Source organism: Helianthus annuus, chromosome 12, assembly GCF_002127325.2.
Source record: "Helianthus annuus cultivar XRQ/B chromosome 12, HanXRQr2.0-SUNRISE, whole genome shotgun sequence".
NCBI lineage: Eukaryota > Viridiplantae > Streptophyta > Magnoliopsida > Asterales > Asteraceae > Helianthus > Helianthus annuus.
In genome coordinates, this window is record NC_035444.2 from 77,040,712 (window position 1) to 77,055,337 (window position 14,626).

The following is a 14,626-nucleotide window of genomic DNA, read 5'->3' on the forward strand; positions in this document are numbered from 1 at the left end:
TCGATATTAGGTTAACCGTATGTTGGATATTGTGTTGATTGATCTGTTTCCGAAACTGCCAAAGATGATTGCTAGAATCACGGAATAATTGTTGCATGAATTATGGAAACCAGTTACACACCTAGTTGCGACATAGATTGCGAGTCGAGATCTCATAATCTCGACTCGAGACCACAAGCAGCATAACCCGAAACCATGGTTGCGAGTCTCGTTGCGACTCGAGACCTCACACCGACACACAGCAGCACGAGCCGGAACCACGGTTGCGAGTCCCATTGCGACTCGAAACCGGACCATGACAAGCCGAGACCAGGGTTGCGAGTCCCGTTGCGACTCGGGACCTTCTTGTTGCGACTCGAGACCAGTTACACATGCACACGGATTGGGCCTTGTACTGTCACGGGCCCAATTCTCTGGGCCGGGTAGCTGGACTTGTTTACGTATCTGCTAATTGGACCGTTTATATGTTGGGCCGGGGTACTTTTGGGCTAATAATTATTTGCACAAGTTGACTGGATTTGCTTTGATTATAAACTGTTGCTAAGAGCTATAGGTGTTTGTAACGTGTTAACCTATGTGATACATACGTGCATTACTTGAAGTCAAAGTCTGACTTGTATGGTAACCCTGTTAGGACGTGGTTGACCACCTTTAGATTCAAGAAACCCTCTTGTGTGTATCTGCCGAGCAACCCAAGGTGAGTTCACACTCTTACTAAGGCATGGGATTCCCAGGGCACGGGAATTGGGATTGAAGGATTGAGATTGAATAGAACTGTACTTACACTGTTACTAGACTACCATACCATTGTCTTCAGTTGTGCAGGACACATACTTAAGCTATTCACTGTCCTCGGTTGTGCAGGACATATACTTATGCTACTCACTGTCCTCGGTTGTGCAGGACACATACTTATGCTATTCACTGTCCTCGGTTGTGCAGGACACATACTTACAATCTACGTAGACTTATACTTACTACTATCCTCGGTTGTGAAGGATACTCACGTAAAACCTACGTGTATTTATACTTACTACTATCCTCGGTTGTGAAGGATACTCACGTAAAACCTACGTGTATTTATACTTACTACTATCCTCGGTTGTGAAGGATACTTATGGTTACGAATAGTCTAGTGGTTATACAACATGGGAAGCCCCCACCAATAGAACGTACTATCGGCCCAGTAGAGCCACATGCTGCAACGAACTTACTATTACGCATTTACTATCTGTGAACTCGCTCAACTAGTTGTTGACTCTCTGCTGCATGCCTTGCAGGACCTTAGGTACTAATGGAGCTTGCACAAGGAGGAGCAGGTCGTTGTGGGGATTGAATCGTGAACAAACATTTATTACTTTTCATACATTAATACTTATGTTTGGGGTTTTCACTTTAATGCTTCCGCTATACTTAACTATGTTGGTTGATAAACACCTTTCGTATTGATGGATAACTTTTACAATATATTTACATGTTCAATATGATTGGTGGCTTGATCCTGGTCATGTCACGCTCCCAAGCGGTGATACTCCGCGGGTGGATTTTGGGGGTGTGACAGATTGGTATCAGAGCCATTGGTTATAGAGAACTTGGTTTTAATATGGGAAAACGTTTTTATTAAAACCAGACTATAACCAGAACAGTGCTCTCAACAATCCACAACGACGCTTCGCTCCACGTGCAAGACTCGACATCCTAGGTAATAAGGTTTATGTTTATTGCCTGTTTGCTAGAACTGCTTAGAACTTTGCTCGCATTACGCTTAGATACACATGACTTATTACATGAGAATACCTACGTGCTTACGCTTTTCTGTCATCGCCCTACTCGCGAACCACTCTCACTTACGTTACTTTTACTATGAAGATCATGTCTGGACGAATCAACATGACTCAAGCCCAGCTAGAGGCTCTCGTTCAAGCTCAAGTTGCTGCGGCACTTGCAGCTGCTCAAGCAGGTAGTATACCCTGCAGTATAGACTCATACTAGGATCCTTAGATCCTGCATTAACTCTCGTATTTAATCTCGTCCTATTCGTACACAATAGGTCAACACGCGCAGCAACCTGTCTGCACTTTCAAGAACTTCATGGACTGCCGTCCAAGTACCTTTAGTGGCACTGAAGGAGCAGTTGGACTCCTCCACTGGTTTGAGAAGCTCGAGTCTGTGTTCGAGATGTGTGAATGCCCTGAGACTCGCAGGGTGAAATACGCCACTGGCACGCTAGAAGGAATAGCACTAACTTGGTGGAACGCCCAAGTTCAGATTTTAGGGTTGGCAGCTGCTAACGCCACACCCTGGAATGATTTCAAGGAACTGATCAAGAGGGAGTATTGTACTCGGGAAGACATCCATAAGCTGGAGGATGAGTTTTATCATCTGAAGATGACCGGATTGGAAATTGAAGCTTACACCAAAAGGTCAAACGAACTGGCAGTGCTGTGTCCAACTATGGTGGACCCTCCAATTAAGCGCATTGAGTTGTATCTCAAAGGGTTGGCGCCAGAGATCCAGAGCCATGTTACTTCGGCTAACCTTGACAACATCCAGGATATTCAACGCCTTGCTCACCGCATCACAGACCAGGCAGTGGATCAGAACAAACTGCCTAAACGTATCAGCGCTACTGCTACTGTTACTACTTCAGCTACTCCTGCTACTCCCAGTGACAGTAAGAGAAAATGGGATGGGGACTCCAGCAAGGGATCAGCTTCAGTTCAGTCTCAGGCCCAGCAGCGAAAGACTGACAGTTATCAGAGTCCTAGCCAGCACTCTTCAGGTAACCACAGGCAGGGCGGATATCGAGGGAACCTCCCAAAGTGCAACAACTGCGGTAGACACCACGGTGGCCAGTGTAACAAGGGTCGCTGCCAAAGATGCCTCAAGATGGGTCATGAGGCTAAGGATTGTAGAAGCCCTCGTCCTGCGAACCAGAACCAGCAGCAGCCACAAGCACATCAGAATCAGCAACAGGGCAACAAAGGATGTTTTCATTACGGCGCAGAAGGGCACTTCAAAAGGCACTGTCTTCAGCTGAACAGGAACAGTAACAACAACAACAATAACAACAATCAGGGCAATGGCAACAACAACAATGGGGGAAACAACAACGGCAACGAGGCAAGGGGTCGTGCATTTGTGTTAGGGCAGGGTGATGCCAGGAATGATCCCAACGTCGTTATGGGTAAGTTTCTTCTCGACAACATTTACGTTACTGCTTTGTTTGATTCGGGTGCGGATACAAGTTACATGTCTTTGAAATTGAGTAAATTGTTAAAACGTACATCAACTCCCCTAAACACCAAACACGTCGTAGAACTAGCTAATGGTAAGAGTTTGGAAGCTACGCAGATAGTCAGGGGTTGTAGTATTGTCTTAGCCGGTCAAGTTTTCTCCATCGACCTTATTCCCATAGCCTTGGGAAGTTTTGATATCGTTATTGGGATGGATTGGTTGTCCCAACATCAGGCAGAGATCTTATGCAGTGAGAAGATCATTCGTATTCCACGTTCTGGTCAAGAACCCCTCGAAGTTCAAGGCGACAAGAGTGGTGCTGTGGTTGGCATCATCTCTTTCTTGAAGGCTCAGAAATGTCTGCAAAAGGGTCACACCGCGATCTTGGCACTCGTTTCAGATGTATCAGTGAAGGAAAAGAGACTGGAGGATATTCCCGTTGTACGCGACTACCCTCAGGTGTTTCCTGAAGACTTACCTGGCTTACCGCCTCACCGTCAGGTCGAATTTCAAATCGAGCTCGCTCCAGGAGCAGCACCCATAGCTCGCGCACCATATCGTCTCGCTCCATCAGAATTGGAGGAACTGTCAAAGCAGCTACAAGAGCTCTTGGAAAAGGGCTTCATTCGTCCAAGTTCTTCGCCATGGGGAGCTCCAGTACTTTTCGTGAAGAAGAAAGACGGTACGTTCAGAATGTGCATAGACTACAGGGAACTGAACAAGGTGACGGTGAAGAACCGTTATCCTCTTCCACGCATAGACGACCTATTCGACCAGTTGCAAGGGTCGTGTTACTATTCCAAGATAGACCTGAGGTCAGGTTATCATCAGCTGAGAGTCCGGGAGGAGGACGTCTCCAAAACAGCATTCAGAACACGCTACGGCCACTACGAGTTTCTTGTCATGCCGTTCGGGTTAACGAACGCACCTGCCGTATTTATGGACCTTATGAACAGGGTGTGCAAACCCTATCTTGACAAGTTCGTCATTGTCTTCATCGACGACATCCTAATCTACTCCAAGAGTCGGGAGGAGCATGAGCTGCATCTACGCCTTATTCTGGAACTCCAACGGAAGGAACAGCTGTACGCTAAATTTTCGAAATGCGACTTATGGCTTCGTGAAGTCCACTTCTTAGGCCACGTAGTGAACAAGGATGGGATCCACGTCGATCCATCCAAGGTAGACTCGATCAGAAACTGGCCTGCACCACGTACGCCAACGGAAATACGCCAATTCTTGGGTTTGGCGGGTTACCACAGACGGTTTATTAAAGACTTTGCAAAGATTGCTCAGCCGCTTACGCTACTGACACAGAAGGGTGTCACCTATCGCTGGGGAGACCCTCAGGAGACTGCTTTTCAGCACTTAAAGGATAGACTTTGCAGTGCACCTATCCTCTCTTTGCCAGCGGGCACGGACGATTTTGTAGTATACTGTGATGCATCCATTCAGGGTCTTGGATGTGTGTTGATGCAGCGCGATAAGGTCATTGCTTACGCCTCGCGCCAACTTAAGATTCACGAACGGAACTACACGACGCACGATTTAGAGCTGGGAGCTGTTGTTTTCGCGCTTAAGATATGGCGACACTACCTGTACGGTACCAGGTGCACGATTTACACCGATCACAGGAGTCTCGAGCATATCCTTAAGCAAAAGGATTTGAACATGCGTCAACGACGATGGGTTGAACTACTGAACGATTATGAATGCGCTATTAAGTACCATCCAGGCAAAGCCAATGTTGTGGCTGACGCCCTCAGTCGGAAAGACACTCTACCACGGCGCGTGCGAGCGCTACAGCTTACGATTCAGTCTAGCCTTCCTGCACAGATACGAGATGCTCAGGTAGAAGCATTGAAACCCGAAAACGTCAAGGCTGAAGCCTTACGCGGTTCACGACAGCGATTAGAACAGAAGGCAGACGGCGCCTACTATGTAACGGGGCGTATTTGGGTCCCACTTTATGGCGGTTTACGCGAACTTGTAATGGATGAAGCTCACAAGTCTCGTTACTCGATACATCCAGGGTCGGATAAAATGTACCACGACATCAGAACTACTTATTGGTGGCCTAGCATGAAGGCCCACATCGCTACATACGTTGGAAAATGCTTGACCTGTGCGAGAGTCAAGGTTGAATACCAGAAACCAGCGGGTCTACTTCAGCAGCCTAAGATACCTCAATGGAAATGGGAAGAAATTTCCATGGATTTCGTTACAGGCCTACCTAGATCCCAGCGTGGGAATGATACCATATGGGTGATCGTGGATCGACTCACCAAGTCTGCACACTTCCTAGCAATAAAGGAAACGGATAAGTTCTCCACTCTCGCAGACGTTTATCTTAAAGAAGTTGTTTCGAGGCACGGAGTGCCCACCTCCATCATTTCGGATCGCGATGCACGATTCACGTCAGAGCTATGGCAAGCGATGCACAAATCTTTCGGCTCACGGTTAGACATGAGCACAACATATCATCCTCAGACGAATGGGCAGTCTGAGCGAACGATCCAAACTCTAAAAGACATGCTTCGAGCATGTGTTATTGATTTCGGCAACGGCTGGGAAAAACACCTCCCTTTGGTGGAGTTCTCATACAATAACAGCTATCACACCAGCATACAAGCCGCTCCATTCGAGGCATTGTACGGACGTAAATGCCGGTCACCTCTCTGTTGGGCAGAGGTGGGGGATAGTCAGATCACGGGTCCAGAGATTGTAGTGGACGCCACAGAAAAGATTGCACAGATACGACAACGCATGGCGGCAGCACGCGACCGTCAGAAAGCCTACGCGGATAAGCGTAGAAAGCCTTTGGAATTTCAGGTCGGGGACCGGGTTTTACTCAAAGTCTCACCCTGGAAGGGTGTGGTTCGTTTTGGCAAACGGGGCAAACTAAATCCGCGGTACGTCGGACCGTTCGAGATCATTGAGAAAATCGGCAAGGTAGCCTACAAGTTGAACTTACCAGCTGAACTCGGTGCAGTTCACAATGTGTTTCACGTGTCGAATCTGAAGAAGTGCCTATCAGATGAGACCCTTATCATTCCTTTCAAAGAACTCATTATCGACGAGCGGTTGCAGTTCGTCGAGGAACCAGTAGAAATCACGGACCGGGATGTGAAGGTCCTCAAAAGCAAGAGAATCCCTCTTGTTCGAGTACGTTGGAACTCCAAACGTGGCCCAGAGTACACCTGGGAACGCGAAGACAGGATGACAGAAAAGTACCCCCAGTTATTCGGAAACAATACAACCACTACTGAGGCTGAAGCTACTACTTCGGAATTTCGGGACGAAATTCCAGATCAACGGGGGGAGGATGTGACACCCCAGGAAAACCGGTGAACGATTGAACTTACCTAGCTTCCTTAGTGAGTGCATACCAAATTTCGGGACGAAATTTCTTTTTAGTTGGGGATAATGTGACAACTCGTATTTCGAACCTACTTTGATGTGATGTATGTGCACGATATGTGACTTATGAACTTGTATGATTAATTGAATGAATGATTGCACGCTTTGTGTTAAGTATTGTGTGTGTGTATGTTATGGGCCCGAAGCACAACACTACACAACCCGAACCGCACAACACTGTCGCACAAGCCCATTTTGGGCCACATCTTGTACGCGGACCCATAGGCACCCGAGGTGGGTTCGGCCCACTTGTTTTGTACGCAAACAAACACCCATCTAGGGGTAGTTCTCTCATTTGTCACAAAACACAACACACACAAGAAACCCTAGACTCCTCTCTCTCTCGTTTGCTTGGAACCCAACGGCACAAGACCTTCCTTGTCGGATCACCCTTTTCTGCCATTAATCGGTTAGTGTGTTTATGTTTGTATTCATGATTAACGATATGATTCATATGTGAAATTGCTCATGTCCATCGGCTTGTTCTTGATGTTGTATACCGAATGATTTTAATTGATTTGTATGGTTATTATGATTGATTATGTTATTGGATTTGTATAAATGTTAATCGGCTCACATGTATGGTTAATGTTCACAAGAAATCGGATTGTATGATATAAATCAAAGGGGTAATTGGTAATGCTTGAAAATCAGTCGATGTGCTAGATGGTTCGGATTGAATGTTATGATACATGTTCATATGAATTGTTGAGATGCTTGTTCATGCTTTGATGTTTACTAGGGTTCATATGAAATTTTGGTGAAAAACTCTTGTTTGATCGATATTAGGTTAACCATATGTTGGATATTGTGTTGATTGATCTGTTTCCGAAACTGCCAAAGATGATTGCTAGAATCACGGAATAATTGTTGCATGAATTATGGAAACCAGTTACACACCTAGTTGCGACATAGATTGCGAGTTGAGATCTCATAATCTCGACTCGAGACCACAAGCAGCATAACCCGAAACCATGGTTGCGAGTCTCGTTGCGACTCGAGACCTCACACCGACACACAGCAGCACGAGCCGGAACCACGGTTGCGAGTCCCATTGCGACTCGAAACCGGACCATGACAAGCCGAGACCAGGGTTGCGAGTCCCGTTGCGACTCGGGACCTTCTTGTTGCGACTCGAGACCAGTTACACATGCACACGGATTGGGCCTTGTACTGTCACGGGCCCAATTCTCTGGGCCGGGTAGCTGGACTTGTTTACGTATCTGCTAATTGGACCGTTTATATGTTGGGCCGGGGTACTTTTGGGCTAATAATTATTTGCACAAGTTGACTGGATTTGCTTTGATTATAAACTGTTGCCAAGAGCTATAGGTGTTTGTAACGTGTTAACCTATGTGATACATACGTGCATTACTTGAAGTCAAAGTCTGACTTGTATGGTAACCCTGTTAGGACGTGGTTGACCACCTTTAGATTCAAGAAACCCTCTTATGTGTATCTGCCGAGCAACCCAAGGTGAGTTCACACTCTTACTAAGTCATGGGATTCCCAGGGCACGGGAATTGGGATTGAAGGATTGAGATTGAATAGAACTGTACTTACACTGTTACTAGACTACCATACCATTGTCCTCGGTTGTGCAGGACACATACTTAAGCTATTCACTGTCCTCGGTTGTGCAGGACATATACTTATGCTACTCACTGTCCTCGGTTGTGCAGGACACATACTTATGCTATTCACTGTCCTCGATTGTGCAGGACACATACTTACAATCTACGTAGACTTATACTTACTACTATCCTCGGTTGTGAAGGATACTCACGTAAAACCTACGTGTATTTATACTTACTACTATCCTCGGTTGTGAAGGATACTCACGTAAAACCTACGTGTATTTATACTTACTACTATCCTCGGTTGTGAAGGATACTTATGGTTACGAATAGTCTAGTGGTTATACAACATGGGAAGCCCCCACCAATAGAACGTACTATCGGCCCAGTAGAGCCACATGCTGCAACGAACTTACTATTACGCATTTACTATCTGTGAACTCGCTCAACTAGTTGTTGACTCTCTGCTGCATGCCTTGCAGGACCTTAGGTACTAATGGAGCTTGCACAAGGAGGAGCAGGTCGTTGTGGGGATTGAATCGTGAACAAACATTTATTACTTTTCATACATTAATACTTATGTTTGGGGTTTTCACTTTAATGCTTCCGCTATACTTAACTATGTTGGTTGATAAACACCTTTCGTATTGATGGATAACTTTTACAATATATTTACATGTTCAATATGATTGGTGGCTTGATCCTGGTCATGTCACGCTCCCAAGCGGTGATACTCCGCGGGTGGATTTTGGGGGTGTGACAATTAGTATCCAATAATTGATAACAAAATAATTACACATAAGCACATAAAATCTTACAACACATATATCCAAAATCGTCGATGTCTCGACTTCTATTTTGTTTTATAGATTATATAGGCATCCATACACAATGTTTATCTTACAATGTTTTATTTCCCATTTTACAGAGTTATATTTTACTATTACTGTTATGATACAGACATACTTCCCAACCCCACTATTCTTTGGTCAACTGGCAGTTTAGTAACGACGCTCCCTTTCGTCGTATTTCCAGGAGATTTGTTCCCCCATTTCCCGGATCCTATTCCCTGTACCTATCAGCTCTTCTCTGAACTGTCGAAGTTCGGCTAAGTTTTCGTTGCTCATTGGAGGATTGGGGATAGGTTCTGGATCAAATTGAGGAAGGAAGGTATAAGGACTATTGATCATGTTTTGAAATTGCCAGTCATTCATCCACCACTCTTCCATTTCACCTAAAGGTCGAGTGTGGATTAGAAGGTCTGGAATAGCAGGTTCCAGATTTACGGGAAGTTGGATTTCGGCCGGGTAAGGGTATAGATTGTTGTTGATAGGACTAATGACATCACAATTTGCCAGTAGACGGTCTATTTCGTCTTGAAATGTAATTTCTTCAGGTTGTTTAGAGCTCTCTCCTACTTCTATTCCCTTTTGTTTAAAATTTTCTCTAGTTTCTATCTCTGCTGGTTTAGAACTCTCTCCGGTCTCGATTCCCTTTCCTTTGTCTGCAGGGTTTTCTACTTTGGGGAGTTTCCTAGTGGCTGGCCTCCTCCTGCGTACTTTCCTCCATCCTACATATCTTCTTCTTTTCTTAGGCTTTGCTTTTTCTGGAGATGGAGCTTGAAATTCCAGGGGTTCCTCCACATCAGCAAAATAACCAGTAAAATCGTGAGAGACTTCAATTGGTACTGGGTATAGATTGAGATTCTGAAATGCTTCAGATAGCTCACTCATGCTGTTTAGCATATATGCAAAATGCACAAAAATGCTGAGTTAAAATCTTATAAGGAAATCTAAACAAATATTTAGTTTTATTGCATATTGAAAGACTAATTTTACAAAAGATAATGGAAAATTTAAACCACACTAGGATTTATTTATTTACGGAGTAGTAATTTTCTACTAGACCAGGCTTATTGGTAGTTTAGAGGTTTGCATTCTCTGCTACGGTAGCTAGCATATAAAGATTTGCCCATTTTTCATCTAATTTGTCTTCCCAAGGTGGACTATTGCCTAATTCCTGGATTTCCGGATTAAACCTCACTTTCTTGACTTGGGGTTTCTGGCTTTTCCTAATAATCGAATTTCTTTTCTCTGGGGTAAGAGGATTCTCATATTGTGCTTTACGGACAAAAATCCCTTCTTCCAGATTTGCTAGGTATTTGGAGGAAGAGGTTCCTTTTTCTGTGGGTGCAGTATCTAATTTGTGGTAGATAGCAGAAAGTCTTTGTTTACCCATTCTGTAACTTAACAATTAATCAGTTAATAAAACACATATTCACAGAATGGCAATTGAAATTACTAAGTATTTCTCAATTACTTTAATAGGCTAAAATCAATAGTAAGCTTAAATCAGTGGCTCTGATACCACCTTTTCCTGTCACGGCCCTCGGCCCCAGGTTGACCAGGTCCAGAGCCGCGAGGCAGGAAATCCCGTGGTATTAAATTTTAAGCGACAGCGGAAGTCTTTTTAAAACAGGATCTTTTAATATTAAAACTGCCCGTTTACATAAATTTAGGGATAAAACCTTGTAATTTACAATAAGGTGATTTCACTGGGAACTCTTTATTTTACAAAACATGTTTCTTTATTTATTTATATTGAGCCACTTCTCTATGCTTGTAATGCTTCACGACACTTTTCTTGGATCACAATAGATTACCTGAAACATGTTTGAAAAAGGTTTTGTCAGTGGGGAAATACTGAGTGAATCATTCAGTTTACTAAAAATGAAACATTGGTTATAAATTACAGTATTAAGAGCGATTACAATGTTTCTGATATCAAACCAACTACCCACGGTACTTTGTCACTCGACCCATTGGCCCTCTAATTGTCCAATGGTGTCTGTAATTATGGTCATATCACCCATTGGCTGCCCCAATGGTGAAGATTATCAAGTAATGTATACAAAACCCCACATACCGGCTGTAACTTGGTGATTACAAAGACTTAATCCCTGTAATTATAACTTTGAAAATAATTTGGAGTTTTGTAAAACAGTTGATAAAAAGAGAATGACTCACATTGCAGATTTAACGAGCAGTGTATAAGTTTACTGATTAGCCGTGATTAACCTAATTTAAATAACAATGCACACAAACGGGGTTAGTAACTAATACAGCAGTTACGACAATTCACGAGATTAAACCCTCACAACGATTAATAAAGTGCAATACTTAACAATTCAGCGGATTCACAACGAATGACAGAGTATAGTCCAAGTTCGGACAGCACTCAAACATTTAAGTTGAAATCACGATGAGTAACAAAGTATAAACTCAATTTGAGCAGCACTTAAACAATCGTTGGATAGTTACAATCGATCGGACGTTGAATCGTAATAGAGATCGAGTTATTACCCTGTTTTGCGGCAGCGATTAGTGATCCGTGTGTGTTTTGATAATAGACAGAACGTAACTCAGTGCATGTAGCGAAATTTCACGTCGTTTTAATTCCAGAATTCAAGTCCCAAAGTCTGCTATTTATACACAAAATTGGCCAGGCTTACGGACCGTAAAGATTTTATCCCTTACGGTCCGTAAGGGACACCTAATCACTATAGGGTAGCCTCGTCTGGGACTAGCCTAGCTGAGTTGACAACTTCGTAAAATTCGAATTTGACAGCGTTTTATTTAGATAATCGTAACTAAGGTTTACCCCCCCCCCCTGAGTTTTAGGGGCCCTGATCCTGATTCCGATTGTTCTGAAAATTTTAGGGTTTGCGCAGAATCACTTGGGTGTCTCAATTAGGGTTTCCTTATTGGATAATTAACATACTAAGTATTTAATTTTAGTGAGAGTTGTTACAAGCCATGATTTGAGGTGGTTGATAGAAAGGTGGGCCACATGTTGGTTATTGGGTTTCTTGGATCCGTTTTTGACGATTTGTATCCGATTTACAAACGGGTCGGATTTCTATGATCCCTTTTTTACGGATGTTACAAGTTAATAGTTAGTTAAATGAGTAGAAACAAACATTTTGCAGACTGTTTAACAACAAAACTACATACAAAAATTTCTAAAAATAAACGAATAAACTTGTAGCTACTTTAACAAGGAGATTGAAATTATAATATTAAAAAGTTAATTCAAAATATTAAAGATAAATGTAATTTAGAGGGTGGATAAAACTAAGACTAATTTGATAATTGAGATCACCTATGTATTCACGTTGTAGCCTCTATATTAATATGTTTTATATAATTTTGAGGAAGAAATAGGGGAAACAACAAAAACACCACAGCGTTGGAATATCTATAAAGAAAATTTTATAGACACTAAAGTACATCTCTATATTTAGAGGCTCGTATTCAACCCTCTATATTTTCATTGTGAGTGTGTGTCAAAGAGGAAAAAAACAAAATAAGCGTTTATGAGTAAGATAGAGGTATAGATAAAAGTTGAATGTGGGGAGGTTTTGAAAAATAAACATAATTTATAGAAAAATAGGCTTTTTAATTAAAGAGTAAACTGCCATTTTCGTCCTTAAGATTTGATAAAACATGTCACTTTACTCTAAATTATTTGTTTGGGCGATTTTCGCCCCTTACATTTTCAAAACATGTCAGTTTCATCCAATTTATTTTAACCATTGTTAAAAAAGAAGTCTATTAGATGAGGGGTAAACTAGTCATTTCACATAAATTTTTTAACTTTCATTTTTTTCATCGAAAGTAAAGTGTCATTTTCGTCCCCGAAGTTTGGTAAAATACGCCACTTTAGTAAAAAAAAAAAAAAAATTCGTCCAATTTCGCCCTTAACTTTTCCAAAACATACCAGTTTCATCCACCTCATTGATTGCTACCCCTTTCGACTTCTTCAATCTTGATATATCTAGACCTTAGAGTTTCCCTATCTAGACACAAACACCACCGTTAACGTCACTACAACCACTAATGCCGTCACTACAACCACTAATGCTCACACCTGATCTAGAATACCCTCATCTGAGAGGCTCTTAAGTGATGATGACACAAATGGGACTACCGCTGATATCGCCGTGGACCGGAGACAATTGAAAAAAAAGAGGATCCGCTCCAATGGTGACGAGAAGAATGGTTTTTGGGCCGGTTTACATAGTGTCATTGTGATGCCGGTGACTTCAAGATAACTCCATGCCAACATATTCCACCTTGACATATTTCGTGTTCTACATTATCATTCACACATGACACCACCACATACATCGCAACCTTATGAGTATCATCTCATGTTGAAATTTTATGTGAAAACTGGGAGTCAATTGAAAATTGGATGAAAGTAGCATGTTTGAAAAAGTCAGAAACAAAAATGCGTAGGAAAAAAAAATTGGACTAAAGTGCATATTTCACCAACCGTAGGGACAAAAATGACAATTTACTTAATGAAAAAATGAAAAATAAAAAAATATATGGGAAATGACCATTTTTTACCCCCCAATTAACTGACTTTTTAAACATGGGTTAAAAATTTGATGAAACTGCTGTGTTTTGAAAATGTCAGGGAAGAAAATCACTCAAAAAAATAAATAATTTAGATTAAAGTGGTATATTTCACCAAACCTCATAGATGATTATGGTAGTTTACTCCTAGTTAAATTATATAGATGAAAATGAAGGCTTCAATGTGAATGCTCTAAGAGAGCATTCACATTCGAGCCTCTATTTTATTATATATAGAGAAAAGAAAAGAGAAAACAACAAAAACACCACCTCATTAGAATCTCTATAATATAGAAAAATATATAGAAAGATAAGTACACCTCTATATTTAGAGGTTCATATTCAACCCTCTATATTTTATCGTGAGTGTGTAAGAAAGGGAAAAAATAATAAAATAAGTGTTTGTGAGTACAAAAATAGAGATAGAGAGTTGGGCGTGAGATGCTTTTGAAAAATTAACAAAATTTAAAGAAAATTGTATTTTTATATAGATGGATATGTAGGCTCCAATGTGAATGCTCTAAGAGTATTTATAGAATAGTTGCTCGTCTACCCGCTATTCTTATGTAATTTGCCCTGATGATTAGAATGAAATAATAGGATAATCTAGTTCTCTTTCTTAGAGACTCACAAATATAGAGGTTGAGAGAGATAGAATGAGATGTATGATGTTTTTTTTTTAAATAAATAAATTTCTGAGAAAAATATGTTTTTTAATTTAATTATGTTGATAGAGAAAGAGAGTAGGATGTGAATGATCTACTCTAAAATGAACCTACAAATGAGTGTCACCTTATTTTTACTGTATGAAACCTAAAGTACCCAAACCAATTGCTAAAGTGTTCCCAAACTACATGAATGAACCAATCAATGAATGAGTGCCACCTCTTTATTCAGTGCCGATTTTAGATTCATTATCCAAAAATTCAATCATGAATCACAACCCGAACCATTTACGACGATGTACCC